This window comes from Hemiscyllium ocellatum, chromosome 12 (genome assembly GCF_020745735.1).
Source record: "Hemiscyllium ocellatum isolate sHemOce1 chromosome 12, sHemOce1.pat.X.cur, whole genome shotgun sequence".
NCBI lineage: Eukaryota > Metazoa > Chordata > Chondrichthyes > Orectolobiformes > Hemiscylliidae > Hemiscyllium > Hemiscyllium ocellatum.
In genome coordinates this window covers 67,758,290-67,768,312 of record NC_083412.1, presented here as the reverse complement: position 1 = coordinate 67,768,312, position 10,023 = coordinate 67,758,290, and positions in this window count along the sequence as shown.

Here is a 10,023-nt window from a genome sequence, read left to right as displayed (position 1 = left end):
CATATTCTTTCCTTTGCTTTTGCACAATCAAGGTTTAAAAGCAACAAACTACAAAATTGCCTGAAGGACATCCTTACAACTATAATCACAAACTATTAAATATTACACTCAAAGCTGCACTTGGTTTTTGTGTCAAGAGATTACATTGACTGTGAGTAGTTGGAGATTTAGCAACAGGTGGACAGTGATCCTCCACTAGTGATTCGACAGCTGTGTAATGTGCACAGGTCTGCTGTTATAAAACGTTGCTGCAATATTTCAATCCAATTACATACTAGTTTTGATCTGCAGTTAAAGGTCTTTCTGATGAAGATTGCACTATTTTATCTAATAATTCTCAGCCTGCACTTCCAAACTAATGGGCATTTCGTCAGTATGCCATTTTCACTGAAGCAGAATGTTCTATAAGTAGAATGTTTTATAAGTAATTACTTCATTGAATTTCATTTGTAAGCAATAGATCGGTTATGTGCCATCAAGGAGGAAAACAGAACGATATTCCTGAAAGGAAACTGTACTCACACTACTGTTCAATTATTTTGATGGGCTTAAGGCTCATTCATATTTTGATGGTGGTCAAGCAGCCGGATAGTATTCATTGAGTCAAGAGTGCTGCGGGTAAAGCTCAGTCTTGTTTGCCAACATTGCCAGAGTGCAAGAAGGCTGAAATATTATAGAAGGCAAGAACTATGAAGCAAACACAGGAGGAAAAGACATTGCAAGGCATATGTGTTGAGGCAGGCAGGCATAGATGGAATCATATCAATACTGTCTCACAAAGTAGGCCATGGATTAAAAAAGTATGGTCACTGGATGCAAAAATGTGGAAAGATCAAGAAGTGTACATCTCTGTGACTGGCATTGGGCGAGGAAGACACATTTGTGATTTTGAACAGGACTGGAGACAGAATGAAATGACATTGCTTGAATACAGCCAGGAAATGGTGGGAATGGCACGCCATAGCTGAGCAGTGATAAGAGTTGAGACGTCATGCTGAGGTTAAGCAGAATATTAATGAGGCCTCTTCTGGATTACTGTTGCAGTTCGGGTCACCCTGTTCTAGGAAGAATATTATTAAACCGGACAGAGTTCAAAAAAGATTTACCAGGATGTTGCCAGGAATGGAGGGTCTGAGACATAAAAGTAGACTGGAAAGACTGGGACTTTTTCACTGAGTGTTGAGGGGTGACCTCATTGAAGTTTATAAAATTATGAGGGGCATGGATAAGGTGAATGACAGGGGTCTTTTCCTGAAGGTGGAGGAGTTCAAAACTAGAACATATTTTTAAGGTGAAGTGAAAAACATTTTAAAAGGACATGAGGGGCAACTTTTTTTACACAGGGAGTGGTTTGTGTATGGACTGAACTACCAGAGAAAGTGTAGATGCAGGTACAGTTGCAACATTTAAAAGACATTTGGATAAGTGCATGAGTAAAAAGGATTCGGAGGGATGTTGGCCAAGTGCAGGCGGGTGGGATTAGTTTAGTTTGGGAACATTGTCGGTATGAATCGATTGGACTGAAGGATCTGTGTCTGTTTTGTATGACTCTATGACTATATTTGAGGTGTTAATAAAACAATGGCCATAGGATTGGTCTGTTAAGTGGGTAGAAGAATTAATTTTTTTAAGCAAGCTATAAGCCTAATTGTACAAAAGATTAGATGACTAGCTTGTGTTATATAAACAAATTTCAACAGTTACAGTCAGGCCTCAGCACTATTAGATTTGGGATGAAAACACTTAGCTGAGATTTATGATATTAAGTGCAATTGTATGACTTCTGCAGGAAAATTGACGTTACGTGAGACACTATGAATCAGGTTGTGATGTCACCCGTGCTTTGCATGGGAAATCAGCCTTTCATCATTCAATTTTGCAAAAGCAAAAGGCTACAGCTGCTGGAAATCTGAGATAAAAACAGAAAATGCTGGAAATACTCAGCAAGTCTGGCAGCATCTGTGATGAGTGAAACAGTTAATGTTTCAGGTGAATGATCCTTCATTTTTCAGCATTTCCTGGTTTTTCTTTGTCCCAAAATTCATTGCCTGATTATGCTAAAAATAGAGTCTTAGGTGAAATACTAAGGAACTGCCAGAGACAGTGGAACAGTAACTAAGTAAAGGTCAGCACCTTCCAGAAAGTAGAAAGAATAAAAGGTAGATATTGAAAATAGACTGTGCCAGTGGTAATACGACAAAACATAATTTGTTTACCACATTATGCCATTGCTAAACTGCTCTGAGCAGTACAACTACTTTCATTGTAGCTAGGATCTTCTGAATTTTACAATTGTCTCTTTCTGGTTCAGTCCTAAAAGCTCCCTGTGTTCAAAACATCAACTGGTGGTGCCTATGTGCAAACTCATCCTCTGTCATTCCATAGTTTGTAATGTGAATTGTCTAGTATATTTTAGTGCCGAGTTGAGCAACACATATAATAGAGTTTGATAGGTTTAAATATGCTGTTAGTCTGTCTCAGTGTGACAGGATTGCAGAGCTTAGACCTGACCCATTGGGGCAGTTGTAGTTCCAAATGGTAATCTTATTAAAGCAAAATCTCCCAACCGGTAACATAAATGTGGTAGGCAATCTTGCTTTTCATCTGAAAGCACTTGACAGAGTTTTCTCCAAGAAATCAAATTTTTGTGATCTATTTCCATCCCTGAAAGTAATCTTCCTGACAATACTATTTCTGATGCTGTCACATTTTATCTGGTTTAAATATTTTTATTCTGCAGTAATGATGGTTCCCTCTAGCTTCTCTCCTGGACTGGAGGATTTTTCCATGCAGCTGTAATGGAGATTTTCCTACCTTTTACAGTTATAATGGAAAATTTCCTGCACTTCAGAAATTGCTGTAACTTTGATTACATTCTTCTTGTTGCCCAGAAGAAATTCTATGTTAGACCCGGATAGTGCACTTCTTTTAAGTGTCCAATGTGTATCTCCTTTACAGGGCTTGGTTAGTAATTTGTCCAGATGTCCACTCCTGGAACATACAGGCTTTCTTTACTTTCATTTTTTTGTCACCATGCTATGATTTCAACACCAAATTGGAGCACCAACTTTTTTTAATTATTACCCTTTCAGTCTGAATGACTGTATTATTTAAGGTTCCATCTTTTGTACTGGACATTTTCGATGCAATCTTTGAGGTTGGGTTGACTCATCGGTTCAACTTGGAGTCGGAATCACACCCGTCAAACGTATCCTGAATAACTGTTTTGGAGTTGCAGACTTCTCCTATTTCTTTATGTCTTCTGTTAGGGCTCAAATGATTTCTCTATCCTTCTCTGAAGTATTTGTCAGTGTTGACCATAGCTAAGTTGTTTATGGAGTTTGCTATCACCAGCAATCAGCAGTATCTATTTGTCTTGAACTTCTCTAGGTCACTGATACACTTTTTCCCTCTTTTATTCTTGAATGCCCAAAGTCAAATTACTCTTAGCTCACAACTTTAAGAAATAGTGCAGGTCACGCCTGCTCATTAAGCTGTGGCTGGAGCCCAACATTTTCCCGACATTGCTGCTCAGCATGTTGGGTGAGTGTTCCTTCAAGCCTGAATTGGTTGAAAGTGGATGAGGATAGCCAGTGTTCTGACTGTGTGTTGGAGGTGAAGGAGGTGACTGTTTAATTTAATGGATTGGCTACAAGTCAAGCAGATTGCTTTGTGCTAGATGACTTCAGTTGTGTGTGAGTTCTTTCAAGGCCGAAGAGTTCTAGAGTGGATGAGGATAGACACTTTTCTAGTCTAATAGAAGAGACGTGTTGAGCTAACAATATAAAAATGATACTAATACTGCAACTACTTGTTGCTTACATGAACATGACCTACATTACTACAGATATCCCAGATTTGTCTCCTTCAATGTCTGTTTTTACTCTAATCAACACTCTGTGACTTCATCACTGCATTAATCAAGATTTAACCTTTTCAAACTCTTGCTGACGCAACTCTTGACTGTTGTTCAAGACATATACATTCACTGAGCAGTGAGAAATAAGATGACCATTTTAAATTGAAGTGTTGCTTGATTGAGAATCCATATACAACAGTGAGAACTCAGGTGATGCTGAACTAAACCTGGTGCAAGTAAGGACTGAATAATCAACTTTCCTACTTGGGAATTATGGTGGTACTTCAGTTTAAAAGATTTACAATCTCGGGAAAAAAGATAGTAATTTGATAGTACAGAACTTGAGTATTGCTGAGAAATTATATTTTGTCTTAAACTCGTCAGGACAGTGAATTGTCAAAAATAGGAAAAATGACATTTATATTGTATGAAAGGAAGGTACTGATTGTTTAATAATCTTGATTTGGAGATGCCAGTGTTAGACTGGGCTGTACAAAATTAAAAATCACACAATACCAGGTTATAGTCCAACAGTTTCCTTGGAAGCACTAGCTTTCAGTGCACTGCTCCTTCATCAGGTAGTTGTGGAATATAAGATCATAAGAAACCCATGCTTTATGATCTTATACTCCACAACTATCTGATGAAGAAGCAGTGCTGTGAAAGCTAGTACTTCCAAATAAACCTGTTGGACTATAACCTGGTGTTGTGTGATTTTTAACTTATATATCTTGAGTGTGTGAAGAATTATGCTGACAACAAATTTAAAATTGTCAGTCAGAAAGGCATATGGCACACTTGAGTGTACTGGATGTTATATCTATTAACAGACAGAGCCCTGTTCTTGCAGACAGAAAGAATATACACACACACTTCACCTGTTTCAACTCAACAAAATAGGTGACAGCAATTCACTTGCTAGTTTCTTAAGGTAATGTCTTGACCAATCAGAGTCAATTTGTCTGGTTTAAATTTTCAACAACACTTGGTAGTTAACAATAAGTCATCATGTACTAATGCAGTCTCCATGGTAGTCTTCTATAAATCAGAGTCCACCTTCCTACCTACACAGGATGTTATTTTCTCTCTGCAATGGTATTTCATTTGAATTGGTTTGATGAAAGTGGTAAGATGGAAAACTTCAAGAAAATGTGTCTTTATTCAGCAAAGCTTGGACGACATTAGGATAATGCCAATACCATTTTGTATAACATTCACTCTGGAACCCATGAAGCCTCATGGCATCAGGTCAAGCATGGGTGAGGCAACCTCCCACTGATTACCATCTTCTGCCTGCCCTCCGCCTCTAATGGGCTGCTGAATCAGGACTCCACATTGAACACCACGCGGAGGAAGCATAGCATCACTACTCACCGAGTTGGGTGAGTCCTGAAAGACATTGTTACCACACTGAGTCTATGGCAGAACCAACCCTCATTGTCATAAATTTGCCTTCTGCAGATGCATTTGTCCATGAAAGTATCATTTTAAGTAATCACTAAACAGTCCTTATGGACTTTTACCTTCACATTGAAGTTATCTTCCATTGTCATCTATAGAACCATCAATAGATTCATGGGATTGATTTCAAATAAATTTAACAATCCAAAACTGGACATCCATGAGGCACTGTGGACTATCAATAACCACAGAACTGTACTCAAAAACCATCAGCAATCTCATGGCTTGGCATGTCCTCCACTGTACCATTAGCATCAAGCAAGGGAATAAAACCTGGTTCAATGAAGACGGCAAGATGGTATGCCAGGAGTAGCAACACACAAATTAAAAATGAGCTGTCAACCTGATCAAGATATAACACATGATTACTAATGTGCCAAACATCATCAGCAGCAAGGGATAGATAGCACTAAGTGACTCCACAACCAATGGATCAGATCTAAGTTTTGCAGTTCTGATACATCCAGTTGTGAATGGTGGAGAAAAATTAAATGACTCACTGGAAGAATAGGCACCACAAATATTCCCATTCTCAATGATGGGCAGTCTAGCATATCAAGCGATAAGGCTGAAGCATTTGTAGTAATTGTGAACCATTATGTCCAAATCTCAACCTCCTCCAGTGTCCCTCAGCATCACAATGGCAGTCGTCAACCAGTTTGATTCATTCCACGTGATATCAGGAAAGGTTGAAGCCACTGGATATTGCAAAGGCTATGGACCCTGACAACTTTCTAGCAATAATAGTAAAGACTTGTGCTCCAGTGCACCTACTCAAGCTGTTCCAGTACAGCTACAACACTGGCAACCACCTAATAATGAGGAAATTTAACCAGATGTTTCCTATATACAAAAAGCAGAACAATCCAACCTGGCCAACTACCATTACATCAGTCTACTCTCAATCACCAGTAAAGTTATAGAAGGAATCATCAACATTGTTCGTTGATGCCCATTTTGGGTTCTGTTAGAGCCACTCAGCTCCTGACCTTATTACAGCCTTGGTTCAGACATGGCCAAAAGAACTAAATTCCAGAGGTGAGGTGAGAGTGACAGCCTTTGACATCAAAGCTACATTTGATTGATAGTAGCATCAAGGAACCCTAATGAAGGTGAACTCAGTGGGAATCTAGGAAACCTCTGCACTGTTTGGGGGTACAATGTGGCTTGTAGAAAAATAGTTGTGATTATCAGAGGTCAGTTATTTTAGCTCCAGGACATTTCTGCAGGACTTCTTCAGAATAGTGTCTTAGACTCAACATCTTCAGCTGCATGTCAATGACATTCCTTCATAAAGTCAGAATTGAGAATGTTTGCTGATAACTGCACAACGTTCAGCATTATTTGTGACTCCTCAGATACTTAAGCTGTCCATGTCCAAATGCTACAAGACCCAGGCCATATCGAGGTTTGGGCTACAATTACCAGGCAACGACTGTCTCTAATAAGAGACAATATAGCTACCACTATTTGATATTCAATAGTACTATCATCATAGAATCTGCCATTATCAACATAAGACCAGAAAAAATAGGAACATGCCTAGGCCATTTGTCCGCTCAAGTCTTCACTGTCTTTCAATAGGACCATGGCTGATCCAACATTCCTCATGTCAACTTTCCTGCTCTTTCCCCATAGCTCATCATTCTCCTACTCATGAAGAATCTATTTATCCTCAACCCTAAACATACATAAAGACTCTACCTCCATGACCTTCTGTGGTAAGGAGTTCCAAAGACTCACAATTGAGAGAAGAAATCAAGCCTCACTTCAACCTTAAGTCGACACACTTTATTCTGAGACTACATCCTCTGGTCTTAGACACTCACCATGAGGGGAAACATTCACTCAGCATTTACCCTGGCAAGCTCCTTCAGAATCCTATATGTTGCAATTAAATCACCTCTCATTCTTCTAAACTCCAGTGAATAGTATCCAAATCTGTTCAGCCTTTGCACATAAGGCAATCCATCCATACAAGGGATCATCCAAGTGAACCTTCTCTGAACACCCTCCACTGAAATGATATCTTTCCTTAAATAAAGGGACCAATCTGCTCACAGTACTCCAAATATGGTCTCACCAATAACTTGTGCAGTTGTAGGAAGACTTCCCTACTCTTATATTCCAATCTTCTTGAAATAAGGGTCAACATTCCATTAACCTTCCTGATAACCTGCTGTACTTAGACAGTCATAGAGATGTACAGCACAGAAACAGACCTTTCGGTCCAACTTGTCCATTTCGATCACTTGTCCTAACCTAATCTAGCCCCACTTGCCAACATTTGGCCCTTATCTAAACCCTTCATATTCATATACCCATCCACTTGCCATTTAAATGTTGTAATTGTACTATCATCCACCACTTCCTCTGGCAATTCATTCCATACATGCACAGCCTTTGAATGAAAAAGCTGCCCCTTAGGTCTCTTCAAATTTTTTTGCCCTTTCACCCTAAACCTACGCTCCCTAGTTCTGGAATCTCCCAACCCAGGGAAAAGACTGTGTCTATTTACCCTATACATGTCCTTATGATATTGTAAACTTCTATAAGGTCACCCTCAGCCTCCGATACTCCAGGGAAAACAGCCCCAGCCTATTCCACCTCTCCCTATAGCTCAAATCCTCCAACCCTGGCAATATCCTTGTAAATCTTTTCTGAAAACTTCCAAATCATTTATATAAATGACAAAAAGCAATGGACCTAGCACCAGGTCACAGGCCTCCAGTCTGAAAGGCAACCCTCCACCACCAGCCTCTGTCTCCTACCTTCGAGCCAGTTCTGTATCCAAATGGCTAGTTGTCCCTGTATTCCATGAGATCTAACTTTGCTAACCAGTCTACTATTAGGAACATTGTTGAACACCTTAATGCAGTCCATATAGATCACATCTACCGCACTGCCATCATTAATCCTCTTTGTTATTTTTTTTAAAATCTCAATCAAGTTCATGAGATATGATTTCTCATGCACAAAGTCATACTGGCTATCCTTAATCAGTGCTTGCCTTACCAAATACATGTAAATCCTGTTCCTCAGGATTCCCTCCAACAACTTGCCCACCAATGTCAGGCTCAAAGGTCTATAGTTCCCTGGCTTTTCCTTACCATCCTTCTTAAATAGTGGCACCACGTTAGCCAACTTTTAGTCTTTCAGCACCTCACCTGTGACTATCGATGATACAAATATCTTAGCAAGGAGCCCAGAAATCACTTCCTTAGCTTCACACAGAGCTCTCGGTACACCTGATCAGGTGCTGGGGATTTATCCACCTTTATGCATTTTAAGACATCCAGTACCTCCTCCTCTGTAATATGGACATTTTTCAAGATGTCACCACCTATTTTTCCACATTCTATATCTTCCATGTCCTTCACCATAGTAAACACTGATGCTAAATATTCATTTAATATCTCCCCTATCTCCTGCGATTTCACCCATAGACTATCTTGCTGAGCTTTGAGGGGTCCTATACCCTTTTTCTCGCCCTAGTTACCCTTTTGTCCTTAACGTATTTATAGAATCCCTTTGAATTCTCTTTAACCTTATTTGCCAAAGCAGTCTCATGTCTCCTTTCTGCCCTCCTGATTTCTCTCATAAGTATACTCCTACTGCCTTTATACTCTTCTAAGGATTCACTTGATCTCTGCTGTCCATGCCTGACATATACTTCCTTCTTTATCTTAACCAAAACCTCAATTTCTCTAGTCATCCAGCATTCCCTATACTACCTGCCTTGTCGTCCACCCTAACAGGAATATACTTTCTCTGGATTCTTGTTGTTTCATTTTTGAAGGCTTCCCATTTTCTAGCTGGCCCTTTACCTGTAAACATTTGTCCCCAATCAACTTTTGAAAATCCTTGCCTAGTACTGTCAAAATTGGTCTTCCTCCAATTTAGAACTTCAACTTTTAGATCTCGTTTAGGGCTAACTTCCTGTGCTTTATGCACAATAACTCTGAAATCCCTTTGTGCTGCAGCTTTCTGCAGTTTTTCTGTGTTTAAATAACGTTCCGTTCTTTTGTACTCCTTCCAAAATGAATGACTTCACATTTTCCCACATTATATTGCATTTACCAACTTCTTGTCACTTATTTAACCTTACAACACCCCTCTGTACCCTTTGCATCTCTCTCATAACCTGCCATTTCACCTACTTTAGTGATGTCTGCATATTTGGCTACAGTACATTCACTTCATTTCTCCTTGTTATTAATATATATTGTAAATAGTTGCTTTCCCAGCACCAATCTCACTAATGCTATTGGTTGCAAGTTGCCAACTTGACAAAGAACCCCTTATCCCCCCACTCTCTGTTTCCTGCCCATTAGCCAAATCTGTATCTACGGTAATATACTACATCCAACACTGTGAGCTTTTACTTAGTGGCTTAACCTTTTGCAGTTTACTTAGTCATGGAGTCCTATCTTCTGGAAGTCCAAAAACAATACTTCTACTGTTTCCTCGCTATCCCCTCTGGTTAAGACTTCCTCGAAAAACTCTAATAAATCAGTCAGACATGAGTTCTCTTTCATAAAGCAATGCTGACTCTGCTTGATTACAATATGATTTTCCAAATGTGCTGTTATTACTTCCCTATAATTGATTCCAACATTCTTCCAACAACAAGTGTTCAGTTAATCGGCCTTGAGTTCAGATTCCTGATGAAGGGCTTATGCCCGAAATGTCGAATTTCCTGT